This window comes from Vespa crabro, chromosome 9, assembly GCF_910589235.1.
Source record: "Vespa crabro chromosome 9, iyVesCrab1.2, whole genome shotgun sequence".
NCBI lineage: Eukaryota > Metazoa > Arthropoda > Insecta > Hymenoptera > Vespidae > Vespa > Vespa crabro.
The window spans coordinates 729,310-748,603 of record NC_060963.1 but is presented as its reverse complement, the minus strand read 5'-3'; the positions used below and the strand labels follow the sequence as shown (position 1 = coordinate 748,603).

The window sequence follows — 19,294 nt, the reverse complement described above, 5'->3', positions numbered from 1 at the left end:
AGGAATATGTAAATCACGTCTATTCGTGGAAACATGTATGCAGCAAGTGTATATCCATGAAATAAGACATAAGGACTGTATAATATCGATAGGAATTACTATAGGGAAATATTTGCCATGTATTGTAAAATGTTATTAATACTAATTAATAGCGTAGCAAACGAGATTTGAAAAGGGTCGGTCGGTGGTCCGTGATTTTGGTTTTTTCTAGCCTTCCGCCTTCTCCTTCGCAAGTAAAATTTCCCAGGTAGAATCTTTGAGTGTTAGCTACATAACCAAACGTACACTATTCGCCGACCCTTGGAATTCGAAGGAAGGAAGGGTCGTTGCGAAAGAGAGAGAGAGAGAGAGAGAGAGAGAGAGAGAGAGAGAGAGGGAGAGAGAGAGAGAGGGAAAAGGATAGAAAAAAAAAAGTAAACCAGTTTTTTGATCGCGTTCTCCTTTTCTTTATCGTCGTTCATTCTCGTATTATCCGAATAAGAAATTCGATTTCTCGATATAATCCTTACAGAAATTTCTTATCCGCGAAGAGGAACGACGTTCGATCGGAAATTTGAAAAATAGAAAAGGAAAAAGAGATGGAGAGGAGAATTCGATAGCGAGCGAAAATAAATCGAGACGCTTATCGATTGATAATACTAAACGCATATATGTGTACTCGACCATGATTATAGTAATTTTTTTTTCGTTATTCCGGAAACAACTGTTTCCTCCTCTTTCTCCTCCCTTCTCTCCCACCTTTTCTAAGCACGTACATCCTGTTTCATTTAATTGACGTAATACAAAAGGAAATTGTTCAACTTTGGCCATGCGGACGAGTGAAACTAATGATTTTTATTTTTGTTACGATACGATTGCGTTTACGTTAAAAGAACGAGATAAAGGCGTAATTTATTTTTATTAATCGACTATGCATTTATAGTGATATTTTTAAATACCCTATCTATCTCTCTTCTTTTTCTTCTCGAAAAGGGCAAATGTAACATTTCTGGGAAATGTTACGCGATTGTTAAATTTATCCTACTGATAACAGTGATAAAAGAAGAGGTGGGAAGATAATTTATTACGTAAAACTTAATCGTAGAAATATACCAAGACTCGAATTAATTGCGTCAGCATAAAAGAGAGAGAGAGAGAGAGAGAGAAGGTAAGAAATCAAAAACGTAACGTCACTGATGACGTCATAGTTGTGACGTAGTAAAAACGACGGATGCATACGTACGTATGTACGTACGTACACCTACGTAAATATAAGTAAGTACATACAAGTCGTATCTATAAAATAATCTCTGAATAAAAAGTCAAGGTTCTGTTTTACACACAAAAATGATTTATTTTCGAAACGTACGATTCAAGTTGTTGGTAGGATGAATGATAAATCGAATGGGTGTTAAATCGATCGGGGAAGGAGAAAAAAGAAAAAAGGAAAAAAAAAAAAGCAAAAAAGAAGAAAAATAAAAACCAACAGCAACTTCTTTACGGAACCTTAACACGTGTTTAGACTACGAAAAGACGATAAATATAATTACATTGCAATAATGTTTCGAACGTAATCGAAAATCAATGATTCCACGACCGCCGGTATTTAATCAATTGCTATAAACACACACAACGATGCATATATATTGTTGAAATATTCGTAGCGAAGCTACGTTAATATATATATATATATATATATATATATATATATATATATATATATAATGTACATACATACAATGTACATACATATAATACATAGTAATTACGAGAAAATAATCGTCGAATGACCGGATATATCCTTGAAACGATAGGAGGCGTAACAACGTCTGTCCGATTTTTTCAATCCAATCCGGTCCGGTCCGGTCAGTTCTGACGATACACACCTACTACGCCTACGTTCTTCGAGATTATATTTCCCACGCTGGAATTTAACTGAACCGAATCAAATGTCCTTTACGCAGCACTAAATCATTTTTCAACAAAAGAAAAAGATGCCATAGCAAGTAATCGTATAAAAAAGATTATAGAGAATAGGAAATCTTAGGAGAAAGAGAGAGATAGAGAGAGCGGGGAAAAAACGAAAAGAGAAATTTCATTTTGATCCTGAAATGTGATATATATATATAAATGTGATATATCAAAAGTTAGATAGTAAAAACAACGTAGTAAAAAAAGAAAGAAAAAAGAAAAGGAACATAAGAACGATGGTGGTGTGGCTTGCCCCACCGTGCTCCCTTCTGGTATATACATTAGTTTTGCTTGTATGTATATTGTTGAGCGAGTTGATAAAGACAGAAGAGAGAGAGAGAGAGAGAGAGAGAGAGGAGGGAGGGGGAGAGCATAGAAAAAAAGGAAAGAAAAAAGAAAGAGAGTGACAAAGCCAGAGAAAGAGAAAGAGACCCGGGATGAATATGGATTTATGAATATGGACGAGGGTAAAACCTCGAGGTTGGCTAGCAACAAAGCGAGTATATCCCCACTATTCTCTTTCACACACCCCTTATTTCTATCGTTCTACACTACCCAAGCTGCCACCTACACTTCCTTCTCTCTCTCTCTCTCTCTCTCTCTCTCTCTCTCTCTCTCTCTCTCTCTCTCTCCCTCCCTCCCTCCCTCCCTCTTCCTCCTCCACAACTTTCCCAGACGAGAACGGGCAAGGGGTAGAAAACGTGAAGGGACTACATCGAGTAACGGGGACGTCGAACCGTGTACATTAAGCTTCCTTCACACCGAGGACGATCTTTTTACATCGAACTTCGCCTGATGTGGTTTAATATATATATATATATATATATAACGGCACTTCGAAATCCTCCCCGTAATTTTTTTTCTTCCTTTCTCTCTTCTTCTTCTTCCTTTTTTTTTCTTTTTTTTTTTTTTTCTTATTTTTTTTTTCTTTTCTCTCTTTTTTTTTTTTTTTTTTTTTTTTTTTTTTTTTTTATTACATACTTCCCTTCTTCATCAAAGAGATTATATTTCCTTCTTTTTTCTCTTGCTATTCTTTCACAAAATTTGGTCAATTTCTGAGATTGGTCTCTTTCAAAGTGAGTACACGATCTCGTGCCTTGCAATATGTATGAGACGAATAAGTTATAAGAATGTTAATGTTATCGATATTTTGTCACGAAGACGGTGAATAGTACACCGTCGGAACTTAACGAATTTCTTTTCTTTTTTTTTTCCTTCTTTCTTTTTTCCCTTTTTGAAGTTCAAAAGGAAAGTTCTTGGCTAGGAATTATAAAACGTTCACAAAGTCTACTCCGTAGCAATTACATTTTTTCTCTTGCTTCGTTATTTGAATCGACTTTTGACGTAAACTCCTTTTCTGTCGTTAACTAGACTCCTCTTTTTCCTACCGATTAAAAGTAATTACGCTCGAATGCACTAATACACGCGCACGAACGCGTATATGTACGTATGTTGCAAGTTCCACTTTCAAAGGTCATCGATGCAAGTCAATCTAGACACGCTCTCGACGTTTCATGACTTTCTCTTAACGTTATTTCACGGACTCGTTTGGCGTTAGAAGAGAATGCAGTTAGGTGACCATAATTGTACAGAAATACACAAGAGAATTTCTAGAACTTTAAGAATGTGTGAATAATTCAGAGACTCATGTATTTATTATATACATATATATATATATATATATATATATATATATATATATATAAATATATTTCATGATACATACATGTATCATTCTGAAGTAATAATAATCGTACAATCTATGAAAAACATTTTTCTTCATCGAACAACCGTCATTATCGATTCTATTTCTAGATTTATCTCTACGATAAAATTATCTCTACGGCAATAGATACTTTATACCTGATGTATCAAAAATCATATCATATTCTTGGGAGTCTATAAAAATGATCCATTCTTGTATTCCTCGTAAAAATTTACGTAAGTACATATATATATATATAAAAGTATATACGTGCATCTATACATATACGTTATCTCTATCCACAGTAATATTAAATGGAAAAACCTTTAGAATCGGATTTTTATTACGATGATTCAATACTCTGTGTTGTACAATGCCGTCAAATTTTACAAATATATAAAAAATTCTACAAATATATAAAACACACATATATACATGTATATATATACATATATATATATATATATATATATATATATATATATATATATATATATATATATATATATATATATATGGTTAACAGAGGTATAACCTTCGTGTCGACGGCTTAGAGCCTGAACTACCTGTAAAATCGATATTTCAAGTAGGTCAGTAGGTTAGCAGGGAAAGGATGATAAGAGGCCACTTCGAGCGAATAATAACGACCGATAAGAGTCGCCGGCTAGCTAGCTCGTTGCCCGTTAGTGTTACTCCTCGAGTGAAGAAAATGAATAATCCGCTTCCGGTATGCGAGAGAAAACGCCACAGAACGTAATTTGAATTTCGAAATCGAATGGACCCAACGTTGATTACTAATTAACGTTTGCATGACACCGTATACGCGTCGAATTATTACCTATTAGCTGTTTCGTCAGATTCACATGAATATTAGGCTGTGTTTACGATCAACGTCAAATTGCTGGATTAACGTCCATAATATCTTTATCTATTTAATAATACGCTGATAAAATAAATTACAATGATCTTATTACCGAGGTAATATCAACCAGAAATTGGCTTTTATACGAGACTAATTGAAAGCCAATAGGAAAATTATTTGTCCGATATTTTTTCGCTTATAAGTTTATTGAAAAATATTGGACTATATTATTTGATCAAACCAGATATATACCGAAATCAATGATCGATGGAAATTTTACAAATTTTCATTATGACAGAAGGAAAAAAAAAACGAAAGGAGAAGGAGAAAAAAAAGTTTAAATGTATCATCTAACTGCAATAACTGCAAAAAAAAAAAAAATGCAGTACGAACGTTTTATCGTTCTGCAATTATACTTATCCACGATTTCGTGGAAATAAGTAAGCCCCGCGTTTCCTATGACATTTCATTGAACGTTTAATCGATAAATTCTCTGAAGGCCTGGTTCTTTATCGTCGTACATTCTGTGTACCATGTAGTAAGTAAGTGCAAGTTTAAAATTGCAATTGTCTGTTGCACGAAGGAATCACTTTTGCGATCTGTCCGTTGCAATCGTTAAAAAGTAATTAATTGAAGTACATAAGAAAATTAAAAAGTTCCGTCTCTCTCTCTCTCTTTTTTCTTTTCGATGCAATTTTTTTTTTTTTTTTCATGAGCAACGGAAGTAAATAAGAAGAAGGAATAGATGGTATATAACGATACAAAAGACAAAGGACAAGGAGAATGCATTTGACTGTAGTCGTAGAATATTGTATACAGGATAATTCTCTTTAGAGGTGGGTCTGGCTAGAGGAGGGTCCTCCTCCCAGACATTGCCGATCGTTAAGCAAGGTCAGTGACATCGGTCGTCTACCCGTCTGGCTCAGCCAGTCGAATATCTTTTTCATTGGGTGCCCTTCCTGCCGTGGGGTATATAACACGTACCCCCTCCCCCCTCCAATCCCTCCGAAACCTTTCCTTTTATTCTCCCTTTCTATACGAAATTCGTGAAAATAATTTCATTCGAACGTCTCCGACGTTTCATCGCGTCGTTGTTGGAATATTTAAAAGAAGAACGTGTTTTTTTTCTTCCCCTCCCCCTCTCTCTTTCTCTTTTCTACGACTACAAACAGCAAAGAATTCCAAAGGAAACACGTCTGAGACTCGTTAAGCCAATGATAATCGACTCGCGAGTAGAAAGAGGAGAGAGAGAGAGAGAGAGAGAGAGAAAGTGCACTCGAGGGAAGAGAAGAGAATCGATGCATCGTCGCGACGCAGAAGCCGCCTTCTTCTTCTTCTTCTTCTTCTTCTTCTCATAGAACGCGAACTTGCTCAACGAGTTTCCGATTCTTACAGAATGAATTCATGATTTCACGCGAGAGGATACTTCGATAAATCGATCCTTTCTACTCGTATGGAAGGAGAAGAAATTGACGCTACGATTTCTTTTTTTTTTTTTCTCATCATTTTCGTCTTCGTATTTAACGAACAATGAGTACATATATATATATACATATATATATATATATCTTTCTCTTGCAATTTTATCTTGTCTTTTTTTTCCCCTTTAATATTTTTGCCTGATCGATCAAATATCATTATCGTGTTGTTATCTCAAGAAACTTTGCGATACGCTTTTCATAAGAACTAGTTAAATCGATTAGAAATCCGATAAGGAAGATATCTCGATAGATAAATATCGATCGTACAAAATTTTTATAAGTATCACTTTAATCAAATTCGATCTCTCGATTATGTTGATCACGTTCGCATAATTCCTATGGTTTTAAACATTTGATATTTTTATTATCGAAAGATCGGAATCTCTTGAGGAGCATCGACTAGAGAAAGGAACAAAATTGAACCGGTTTGCTCTACGTTCCCGGGGGTTCGTTGAACAAAGTGGCATGCAAAAAGGCAAGTACGAGAGGAACGACGAGACTCGGTAGAAAAAAGGAGAGTAAAAGAAGACGAAGAGAGAAGAAGGACGAAGACGAAGAAGATGAAGAAGAGAAAGAAACGAGAGAAAGTCAGCAGAGATTCTTCTCTTTCGTTGTACTCGTCGTTGTACGTTTGAGGAGATCCAACAAATTCTAATTTAATCGTTTTCAATGTTCTCTCTCTCTCTCTCTCTCTCTTCTTTTCCTCTTTTAACGATATACAATGTGTTAATTGTAACGAAGCTTTGTCTGCGGCGGAAAACTGAGTTCTTTTTATTTCTGTTTCTTTTCTTTTTTTTTTTTTTTTTTTGATTCATCATTGTTATTACACGAGACGATAAAGAAGAAATCTCCGATCGGGTTTCAATCAATTTATATTTTGTCTGGTAGTCGTAATGTTTAGGTATTCTCGTTTTGTTAACAGAAGAGGGATCAAGAGAGTGAGAAAAATGAATAGGATATATAGATAAAAAGAAAGAGAGAGAGAGAGAGAGTCTGGTACTCGACACGAGCTTATCACGTTCATCGCGTTGTTTTAAATCGAGTCGACATAATGTCCGAAGCGTTCGATTTCTCGTAACATCGTCGGTGGTCGAAAGCAAGCGGCGCGCCGGCGGAAAGTGCAACGAACCCCTTAGCGCGTCTTTCCGTGAGCATTCGAGCGAGCGAACGAGCAAACGAACGAACGAAGGAGCGAAACGAACGTCTTGCGGAATGTCGACGTTCCGCCGACGGCCAAGGAAGAATGCGGTCCGATTGGTCCCATCGTGTCTCTAACCTACAACCATTTCCCTCATTTTTCCTTACGATCTCGATCTTTTTCCTTTTTCTTTTTTATATTTTCTTTCTTTTTTTCCTTTTTTTTTTTTTTATCTCTTTCTTCATCTTTTCCCTTTGGCCGCGCTTCCAACGAAAAATTCTTTTCTCGTCGATAAAAATACAAAATCCCTTTTCGCTCCTCATCGACGAGAATTCATTTCAAGACTCTCGCTCCTATCTCTTAAGTCAAACAAACGGGAAAAAGTTGAAATTATTATAAATATAATAAGATAAGGGAAAAATTAACGAGCGCTTTTAGCTCGAAGTATCGTAAGATAATTCAACGGGAAATTTTAACGATGAACTCGTTAAATAAAACGCTTTCGCACGTGTATAGATTTATAATTAATAATACGTACGAAAATGGTACGAAAGATTTTAATGAATTTTGTTGTAAAAAAAAAAAAAAAGGAGAAATAAATGTATATATGACGGAGGAGAAGGGGTGGGGAAAGGGATCAAACGTGGTTGGTTTACCTTAGGAAATTGTTGCGCTTTTTTTTTACGGAAGGGAAGAGCAGAGAACGGAACACGTCGAGCGGAAAATTTTGGGTGAGCAGCAATGTGCATCCCCGGTCTGGTCTTTTCTCCCAGTGAAAAGGAAAACAATCGCGTTACGAAGAATGTATCTTTACAATGGAACTATACAACAGTCAATGTAATTACGTAAATAGACGATGTTCGCTGGAATATCCTCTACGTTACGTACATACATGCATGTATGTATGTATGTATGTACATGTAAATTACACCAATCTTACGTTATTACCATTGAATGAAATTATTTACTGAAACTTTTTATTTTCTCATAAATACAACGACGTCAAAGTCATTTTTTTTTTGTTGCTTTTCTCTTTCTTTCAAAGCTCTACTGTAAATATGCTTGCTATTTCATATAGATAAAGGGGAAAGAAGAAAAAGAAGAAAAAAAAAAGAAGAAAAAAAAAAAGAAAGGAAAAAAAATGATCGCCAATAAAACAGTCAAATTACGAATTATTTATCGACGGTTCCTTTTGTCGGAACATGTGTATGCATTTGTCGGATATGTGTGTGTGTGTGTGTGTTTCATTATATCGTTGGTACATGAACGATAGATGAACTATTTACAGAACTCTTTCGTTTATCTCTTCATTCTCCTTGTTTGAACAACTTTTCTTCGAGATTTTGCACATCGAACAGGTGTTAAATTACCGCCGAGCAGTCTAATTAACTTATATATAATATGTATTTATATATATGTACGCGTGTTACGAGATTAAAATGAGGATAAATGATATAAAATGGGATAAATTATCTTCTTCTTCTTTTTCCTTTTTTTTTTTCCTTCGTAATTGCGTAAAAGCAATTCTTGTATCATTTTTATACATTTTGCATTTGAACATGTGAATATGAGATATGCATATAACACATGTAAGTAGATAATATATCAACTAAGTAGATGAGACTCCATAATATATATATCTCCGTCTACTTCGCAAAATTTATAAGCAAAAAGAAATTGATCCGCCAACGTATGTAACAATCACGAAATTTATGGATCGTTAATAAGGAGAAGGAGGAGGAGGAAAGGGGACAGGGGAGGAGCAAATAGGGAATAAAAAGAATTGTTTAACAATTTAACGAAAAAAAAGAAAAAAGAAAAAAAAAAAAAAAAATTATAAAACGATACTGATAATCGTAACTGTTATTTTCTCTATCGCTTTATCATAGGGATTTACCTGCGATTGGAAAGATATGAAATATTGTTTTCTCAAAGAAAACGATAAGTTTGATTTTAATTAAAATAGAAATACATCGGTATGTGATTCAGTAAAACATGTAACGTTATAAACCCGAACGGTGTAAGTATCACTGAGTCATCTTTCTTCTAAGCAAAGCTTTGTCCTAAGAATTGACACAAACACAGTCACGATATATATACCTATAGTAATTTGTAAAAGTATAAGAACATCTTTTATCTTTCAGCACGTTCGCTTAGAGAAAAATGATTAAAAAAGAAAAAAGAAAAAAAAAAAAAAAACAAAAAAAAAACCCTATCCCTTCTGGAACGCACGAACGATTTTTAAGAACGGATCGATACATTTAAATGAATCGAATGAAAGAAGAATACATTGAATAGAAAAAAAAAAAAGAAAAAAAATGTTTTTTTATTTATTTATTTTTTTTCTATTTCGAAGAAAAGAAAAGTGATACTGATTTTTCTTTTTTTTTTTTTTTTTTTTCTTCTAGACGATGTAAACTTCCTCTATATAAGGGCGACGCATAACGCTTGCAACCGGTCTAGACAAGATAGTAACTTAATTCCTACACGTGGCAGAGGTAAAAAGGAGAAGTATCTTAGAATAATCTTTCGAGAGATTTCGCCTTGTCGAGTGTACTCGGTTGTCTCTCTCTTTCTCTCTTCCTCCCACCCTCCCTCTTCCTCTTTCTGGAAAGGTGAAACCAATGAAATAGAGATAATATTCGACTTATACACCGTCATTATAATCCATGCACGTAACAACACGTACATGTATCTATGTGCATATATATATATATATATATATATATGTATATAAAAAAAAAAAAACCCACAGATAGACACACCTGTACGTTCATAATAAATGTATGCAACTACCACCACCATCATCGTCACCTATATAGAAATTTAATTATACTCTCTTACGACGACGATGACGAGGACGATGATGACGACGAAACTTATATACGATTTCAAGAATAATCATTCGAGAAGATCATCGAGAGACAGCATGCTTCGCTATCCGCTTTCAATTCGTTTCGAAGAAAACAAATTGAAAACTCGAGTGGAACACTTTTGCACTTATCACTTGATCCCTAAAAGCATAGCACAATAAAATTCTCGTAGTTTAGAACCGGCTGAATTAAGTATTAAGGGCCATTGAAACGTCGCAAGAAGAGTTTGATCGGAATCGATCGAGAAATAAGGAAAAAGAAGAAGAAGAAGAAGAAAAAAGAAAAAGAGTAAATAAATGAAAAAAAAAAAAAAAAAAAAAGAAAGAAAAAAGGAAGAAAGAAATGGAAAATATATGGCTCGAGGAAAAGCAAGGTAATCGCGGTTAATGCAGTAGACTAGATAATATCAATCTATTATTCGCCGTACGTTAGCCACTCCCAGCTTCCTGTCCCGATATACATACACATGCATGCATACATACATACATATATACGTTTACCGTTATGTAATGTCAAACAATTTACATAACAGGAAATGCGATACTAGTAGAACGAATCTGCCGAACGTAGGCGTTGACCTATTCGTGTAGAACATAAGTATAATGAAAAAAAAGAGAGAGAGAAAAAAAGAAAAAAAGAAACAAAAAGGAAAAATAATTAAATATATAAATGAACAAATGAAGGAATGAATGAATAAAATGGTAGTTCCGTGTTTAGGAATGATGAGAAAAGAAAAAAAAAAAAAAAAAAAAAAAAAAGAAAAATGTTTTCTTTAAAAATATATTAATACTATGTCATCGTCGTCGTCGTCGTCGTCGTCGCTAAAAGGGGAAGTAAAGTTATGGAAAGATTACAAGGAGAAAGATAAATCTACACGAAATAAAGTCTAATGGAGAATTTTTTAAAATATGTATATATACAATGTTACAGGGTGTGTCATCGATAAAACTGATCGAGGCGAATGTCATGTGTAAAGTCGATCGCTTCTTGGGTAATATTGTAAACTGAGGGAGAACCTACGAAGGAAATCGATTCGAAGTTCGATCAAAGAGAGAGAGAGAGAGAGAGAGAGAGAGAGAGAGAAAGAATAATCGTACGTCGAAGTTTTAAAAAAGCAAAAGATTCGACAAGTTTCAACGAGCTTTTTAATTGGCTTCGAATGGAGTAAAATAGGATCAACGAAGGCTTCTCTTATTTGAAAAAGAGAGAGAAAGAGGGGAGAGAGAACGAGAGAGAGAGAGAGAGAAAGAGAGAAAAGGAAAAAAGCGAAAAAAGATAAACAACGATTTATAAGCGCGAAACGCGTCGTACGTAACACGTCGTAACATACATACGTACGTACGTATCTGTCCACAAACGTAGAAACAATGATAGGGGCAAAAAAGAACAAAAGGAACGTTTGGAAAACAGTCGTCAGTAACAATCGAACGTATGTAGGTAGTATCTACGTATGGATGATATCGTTCGATCGTAACTCGTCCGACCTTCCTTCTCTCTTCGACCTCGATTATTCCAACTACGTCAAATTATATCCAATGATCGTTCGAGAAATAATCCTCATATATAACTACGTTCACATATGTATTTTTATACAAATAATAAAGTATATCTTTCGATGTGAACGATTTTATGAAAAAAAAAAAAAAAAGAAAAAAAAAGAAAAAAAAAATGAACGAGACAAAAGTTGACAAGAGTTGAATTGAATTATTTCCGTAGCTCTTTTTTTCTTTAATCTCATCAACGATGTCATTGAACGTCGAGAGAGGAGTTGCTGATAAGCGAGCAAAGTTCGACGGATAAGAACAATCGATCGATTAAAATTTCTCGTTACTTACTTGAAAAGGGATTATACTTTAGTTCGTTCGACGGTGTCGATGGTAAAGACGAACATAACTACTCCGGAGGTGATGGTTATCGTTGTCGTCCATTGGATGGCTGAAATACGACGAGACGACGGTCGGAGTTCTCGACGTGTCGGATAAACCAAATGCGCGCGTGGTACGCGTAAACTGAGCCGCTCGAGACAAGAAAGGAGAAAGAATCGTGCTCTATGTCACTCGAGAACTTAGATGCGGCACGATTCTACGAACGAAGCAGAGAAAGTCGATTCGACATGACTCTGCTTCTCTCTCTCTTTCTTTCTCTTTTCTTCCCTATCTCTCTATCTCTCTTGTTTGGGATATTACAAAACGCGTCACATGGTATAAATATTTATAGAGTAACTTCTCTTTTTACATATCATTTGCAAATTTTCAATAAAAAGTCTCGAGTGAAAGTTTTAAATAAATCATTATAATAATAATAAATTAATTGATACATTTTGTATCCAATGCGATCAATTTTTTTCTTTTACTTATGAAATTGAGAGCCAATAAAATAATGATAATAATAATAATAATAATACTAATAAATGAATCGATGCACTTTGTATTCGATATGATCAAATTTTTATGAAATTGAGAATAGAGGACAATAATAATAATAATAATAATAACAATGAAAATAACAATAACGATAATAATAATAATCTGATATCAAATAATAATATAGTCGACAAATTTGGTACTAGAGAAACTACATTTGCGAGGAATAAAATTAAAGAAGGTACGTTAAAGCTCTTTAAAATTGTGTGGTTAAAGAGGAACGGTAGAACGAAAGACGATTTGTGTGTTCCACCCACGCGACGGAGAGGGCATCGAACGCATTCGATGTAATAAACTACTCTTAGCCCTGTACCTCTTCTTCTCATTTCTCTCTCTCCCCCCCCTCTCTCTCTCTCTCTCTCATCTCCCAAGTGGGAAAACCACCGATGAGTAAGAAAAACAAAAAGAAACGATAACGCTTAGGCCAAAATTATACCGCGTGAAACTTGACTCGCTTGCTGTTTTCTGCAAACTTTTTTCCTTTACATTCTTCTTTCAATAAAATTTTGTTTTTCTCTTTCTCTTTCTATCTCTCTCTCTCTCTCTTTCTCTATCTCTCTAAATAATATACATACACATTTATTCGAGGTCATTCATTATCTGTGCAATTTGAAATAGATAAAGATCTATGAAACGATTAGGTACTGTTATCTTTGTGATAAGAGATATAACGAATAACTCGAAAAAAAAAAAAATATTAAATCAAGAGAGAATAAAAAGAATCTCGAGAATAGATAATCAGAATTTCACGAGCGAGAGGAGTCAACGATCAGACGATGAGTAGGGAAATGCATCGGCATCGACAAACAATGACGCAGAAACGGCGTAATATTGCATCAATGGGAGGAGCATCGGTAGCTCCACTCGGCTAGATGTTGATTTTTCGAATAAACGTCGCACTTATCGTCTATGCACTTCGCGTCAAATACAAATGCAAATTTACTTCGTAATCGTTTAAAACGATTACAGAAAACGACTATCAAAATGTACTTTGATTTTTTTCTTCTTTACTTTTTCATATTTCAAAATACGTATAATATCGAATAAAAAATTTATCAAACGAATATTTGACGAAGAGTTTAATCGATACGACTTTTGTCTCGTTTTTTCTTTGTCTCTCTCTCTCTCTTTTTATCGCGTTATCACGCACGATTTCATCTTTATCGTCAAATAGCCGTCCTCGACAACGTATTCGTATAGCGAGCGAACGACCTTGACCTAGGAGAAAATAAACGACTATTACATGGAAATAGGTACGATGCAAATTCTATCACGATTTTAATATTTTCTTTCTTTCTTTCTATTTTCTTTTTTTTTTTCTTTTTTATTTTACAAAAAGTCTCGCGTGCATTTAATAACTTATCCTCCTTATGTTCTTCTCTCTTTGTATTTCTTTGTCGATTATCTTTTTTTCTTTCTTATTGAAAAGAAAAGAAAAGAAAAAAAAAAAAAAAAACAAAACGAATTTAAACTAAATGACGTCCATAAGTCATCCACAAATTTGCGATTAATGCTAATGTCCGATGATTCATAACTACGACATGATTATATTCTTGGTTACTTCCCGGAAACGTCGACGTTTCCTTTAACTTGTGATCTTAACAAATAAAAATAAAGAAAAAAAAAAAAAAATAATAAAAAAATAAAAAAATTAAGAAAAAAGGGAGAAAAAAAGATGAAAAGGAAGTAAGAATAGGTCAAAGCTTCGTTATGTTCCACGACAACGACGACGACAACGGCTACTACTACTACTACATTAACGTGAAATATATTAATATGTTCCGTGTAAGCTTACTTTCGTCTATGCCTCGAGACAGACGGATCTCAGAAGAAAATGGTGTATAATGTACGAAGAGTTTGACGATTTAAGTACAACGTGCTTCTCTGTTTTTGCGTCTCTTTGAGAGTCCTTGAATATCCGACGAATAAAGAGACAGATGATTAGACATTTTTTTCTCTCCTTTTTTTTCTTTTTTTTTTCTTTTTTTTTTCTTTTTTTTTTTTTTTTTTTTTTTAATTATACGTACATACATAACGAAAGAAGAAATAATTAAATCCAATAAAATGAATCTAACAGAGATTCAGCGTAAAACATGATTATCTTTAATTATTGTATTTAAAAGATTTAATAATTAAAATCACGCACATACACACGCAGATATATACACATATATGCGTACGTACGCAGTCCATTCTGCAAAATATAAATAATTTAACATTTGAAAAAAAAAAAAAAACGAGGGATAGAAAAAAGTTTATTTTATTCTTCTATATACACGCACGCACACACACACACACACACACATATACCCGGGCGCGCAATACATATGTAAGAGAAAGAGAGAGAGGGAGAGAGAGAGATACATAGAAGATGCGTAACACTCAGAAAGCACAACTACGTATATAACGTGGCAGTAGGCCGAACGATCGAGGAAGATCGATCGGTCGGCGCACCCGCCCCGTTTATACAACGTCGAACGAGACATCTCTCATCGACTAGGTCTCGGATAGTAGGCTTCGGCCATTGTTTACCATGAAAATTAATACGACGAGGAGAAGAGGGCTTTGGCCCTCCCTCCCTCCCTCCTCCACCTCCACCTCCACCTCCACGCGATTCATCAACGAAAGCAAAAATCTGATCTAAAAAATCTATTCTCGATTTTAGAGTGAACTTTTAGCCTCTTAGAGAGAATTCTTTTCAAAGAATAAAATTCTGCATGTAACTTATTATTACGTTACATTACGTTACATGTCAGTAATAAAAAATAAAAAAAAAAAAAGAAAAAAAAAATCAAAAAGAGAAAGAGAAGGAAAAATGAACACGAGTTTATTTTAAGAACATCGAATCTTATCGATCGAAAAATGTTCGAATTAAAAATAAAATTAAAGTAACGAATAATAAAGATCACGATCTTCGATCTTAGATGTTATATAACTATATACGTTAATCGTTAATAATTGTCAAATAATTATTATCTTTAAATGAATTTAACGAACGTACACGTAAACGAAAGTTTTGTTTTCTTTTTTCTAGTAAATCAGAATTTTATGTGCCTATGTATACTATATTATATTATATTATATATATATATATTGAAATACCTAACGTAAATATGTAAATTAAAATTTAATGAACGTACGGGAAAGAAAAGAAGGTAAAACTTAACGATAGCGAACGTACGAGTCTAGTTGGAAAGTAAATAAACGAACTAAGCACAACGTTCTCGTGGGGTACACCCACTCATCCGTCTCGTTTAAAAAAGGATTAGTAGTGGCTTGAATTAAACTAAATTGCGACAGTCAGATGAAAGGCAGATAAGGTAGACAATGTTTCATAGGTGGAGTGCTTGTATGAGTTCGCTTAGTTCAACATAATATCGTAAACAAGTATGCTGGTTGCGTTGGCAAACTCCTTTGTTGATAAATATGCTTGCAAAAAGGATGAACGTTTACGTTTACGTTACTTCCTAGAGAAATATATTTTTCAACAAACACACACACACACACACACACACACACACACACACACACACACACTGTGTATCTATTTAGTTGCAATATATTCATTATTTATTGTGTAAAATTAAGTACATATGTGACATTGTAAAATGAATGCATATACGTATACACATATATACATTTAATTATATATTTATACATTTATTATCTATGCAAATAAACAATTATAGTAAATAGTAAATAATTTGTCGAGCCAATTTGAAAATAGCAATTATCTTTTTTTTTGTTCTTTTATCGTCGAAATGAAATCTTTAATTAGACGTATCGTTTTCTATTGATATTTAATTTGTATCATTTTTACATTATTTTAATTATTCCAAACTGGTAGGTTTGATAATACCATCGTTATTCTATATTGTCAATTTGCAAATTTTAAAAGGATTATATTAAAACTATTCTACAATACACACACACACACATTCGATAGCCTTTAATTTAAGTGTTTTTCTTCTCTCTTCTCTTAAAACTTTTTTGTACGACCTAATAAAGTTTACGTTCGTCTGGGTCGTATCGTTCAGAGAAAAATACAATCGAAGGGCCGTTTACATCGTTAGAACGATTCAATTAATTTTATAAAAATAGAACGAAAGAGAGAGAGAGAGAGAGAGAGAGAGAAAAGATCTACGAAAGAGAAGAAGACAAATATCTCGTAAGAGTGGAAAAGAGACGGCTTTAAAGCTTTTCCATTCTATTTAACCTGACACTCGAGTAAAAAAAAAAAAAAGAGAGAGAGAGAGATAAAGGTAGTCTCTAAGAAGTCTAGGCCACTTTCCTGTTGGAGTAGTGCGACTCGTCGTCGTCGTCGTAGTCGAATGGCTCCCTCAACATTGCAGACACGCGGACCTCCTTTCGAGCTCGAACCCGAGCTCGATAAAAGGCACCATCTCCTCTCTGGTGTCTCACCTAAATACATCCTTTCTTCATGCATATCGACATAATCGTTTAAACCCCAAATTTCAATTTAAATTGAATCCCATTGTCTATTCTTAACGATTCATCGAACCCAATTAATCTCGGAAAATAGATATTTGAACGAAGATTATTTCATTGAAATGAACGTTGTACGTAGCTGTGTACAACGGTGAAACAAACAAAAAGGGAAAAAATGAAAAGAAAAAGAAAAAAAGATAAATAAATAAAAGTGCAATAAAAAAAATGCAATAAGATAAGAAATGTATTGTTACCTTTTTATTTCACGGAGTTATAAAAATTGACAAAACGCAATAAAGAAGTCCGACGGGATAAGGCCGTTTAAACGTCGATATGAAATTTTATATTTTTAAAGTTTGATCACGTGGAATAACGTTAAGGAGATAAGTATGATTCGACGGAAAACGATAAGGAAAATAATAATGTCGAGAGAATAAAATATTAAAGGAAAAATTAATTGCAAAGTTTCGAAAAGAAATGGCACGATAAGAGCACCTGTTACCTGTACATACATACGTACACATATATATACTCGCATACACATACATATAGGACGAAGAAACACGTTAGTCGACATGAGAAAATAAACACAAAGTTTTAAATAATAAAACACAAGGCTAATCTCTAAACACAGCTTAGTCATTACGTATCGTTTGAGTAATTTTCAAATGTTAAATAAAATATTAACAAAGAGATAAAAAAAAAGGAAAAACAAAAAAAAAAAGAAATAAAAGAATAAATATTTCTCTCTTCGCAAAGGTAAAACACCCTTTTTACTGGTGTAAAGGTTAAGTTCGGATTTTGAACGAAAAAAAGAAGAAAAAAAGAAAAAAAAAAAAGGTAAAACCAAGAAAGAAAAAACATAAAGGATAAGTTAAGAACTGCTTCGAAGGAGGCTACAAAACGTTCAGAAATTTTTATCGAAGAGAAAAGGAGAGAAGCCGTGTCCATATCCTTTCGACCTGGCGCGCCCTTCGACTCTTCTATTTCTCTCTCTCTCTCTCTCTCTCTCTCTCTCAAGCTTCTCGTGCTTTGAAAGAAAGCCGCGAGGGTAGAGAGACATAGGCTACTACTCCATCCAAGAGGAGAAATAACTTCCGCGTCCTCTTCATCTTTGTCCACTTTAGTTAAGTTTGTCTCTTATCGACGATTAGTCCATTAAGGAAGTAACGAAACGAGAAGATAAGCTGAAGGAAAATGAAAAGGAGAATGCCGAAAGAAAATTTTTTTCGGAGTACACGGTTGTAAATAAAAAAAAAAAAAAAAAAAAGGGAAAAAAAAGAAAAAAAAAAAAAACGACAAAATGAAAAAACATTACAAAGAAAGAGGAAAAAGAAGAGAAAAATAAGTCGCGGGGGAAGAAGGCATTATAAATATATGTATGTATTTGCGTGTTCGTACGTGTAAGAGAGGAGGACAGAGATAGAGACAGAGAAAAGGATGGTCGAGGAGAGCCGACGCCGGCTTTCGTCGGGACACGCCAGAGTTCGTCGTCCGCACTAATACAAGGGGAACATACACACATGAGTATAGACGAACTCGAGAGTGAGAAAGAGAGAGAGAGAGAGAGAGACGCGCGTCGAACGAGGTAGTTGTTCGAAAGTAAATGTGCGTGTCCGTGTGCTAGGATCGTACCTCGCAAATGGCACGATCCGCATTGTACGTATGTATTAGTTGCGCGTGCGTATGCTCTCTCTCTGTCTGTTTTGTGTGTATGTGTGCGTGTTGTGTGCGCGAAACGTCGCGCGCGCGCGTACAAGGTGGCGCGCGAGTGCTCGAGCGCACGACGGACCACACAATCACCACCAGTGAGAGAACCGAGCGTTTAACCTACGTCAGAGAAACCGTGCGCGACACCGAACCTTCCCACACACTCACACACATACACACACACACACACACACACACACACACACACACATATATATATATTTATTCACTCATACATAGAACCGCAGTAGCGAGCGCGTCTCGAGCGCTTTTTTATTTTTCTTTCTCTGATCATAACGATTCCTTCGAAAAAAAACGAATAATACGTGTAATTTAACGAGGTACTCATTATTTTTTCTAACGATTGACTTTTTCGTTTGTCTCGATAAAACGTGGCGACCAATCGCAAGCACGGAAATGCGGAGTAACACGTTGTAGATACACGAAAAGAGATGTCCCTCCTCCCTCCCCCCCCGCACCCACGGTGTACGTCTCCATCACGTAATGTTTTTCTCTGTTAAAAAAAATATTTCCCATTTGTAAATGAACTCACCTGAATCGCCATACACATTGAATCTAGAAGGTACGGTGAGGCGTTCGTTAGCGAAAACGCGACTCCGTAACGATGACAGGGGAAAATGATACTACGAAGCACTCGCACACGTCCGCACGCTCCAAAAGCCTGTGGACAACTGACGGAAAT

At 34.7% G+C, this 19,294-nt stretch overlaps 1 protein-coding gene across 2 annotated transcripts in view; it reads right to left on the bottom strand.

Annotated features, from left to right (window-relative positions):
• Positions 1 to 19,294, bottom strand: part of LOC124427037 (PRL-1 phosphatase) — a 39,911-nt gene extending 20,617 nt beyond the window's left edge. For both annotated transcript variants that reach the window (XM_046969465.1, XM_046969469.1), the window contains exon 1: positions 19,145 to 19,294. The gene's annotated coding sequence lies outside the window, so the exon portion shown is untranslated. The remainder of the gene's footprint in view (positions 1 to 19,144) is intronic.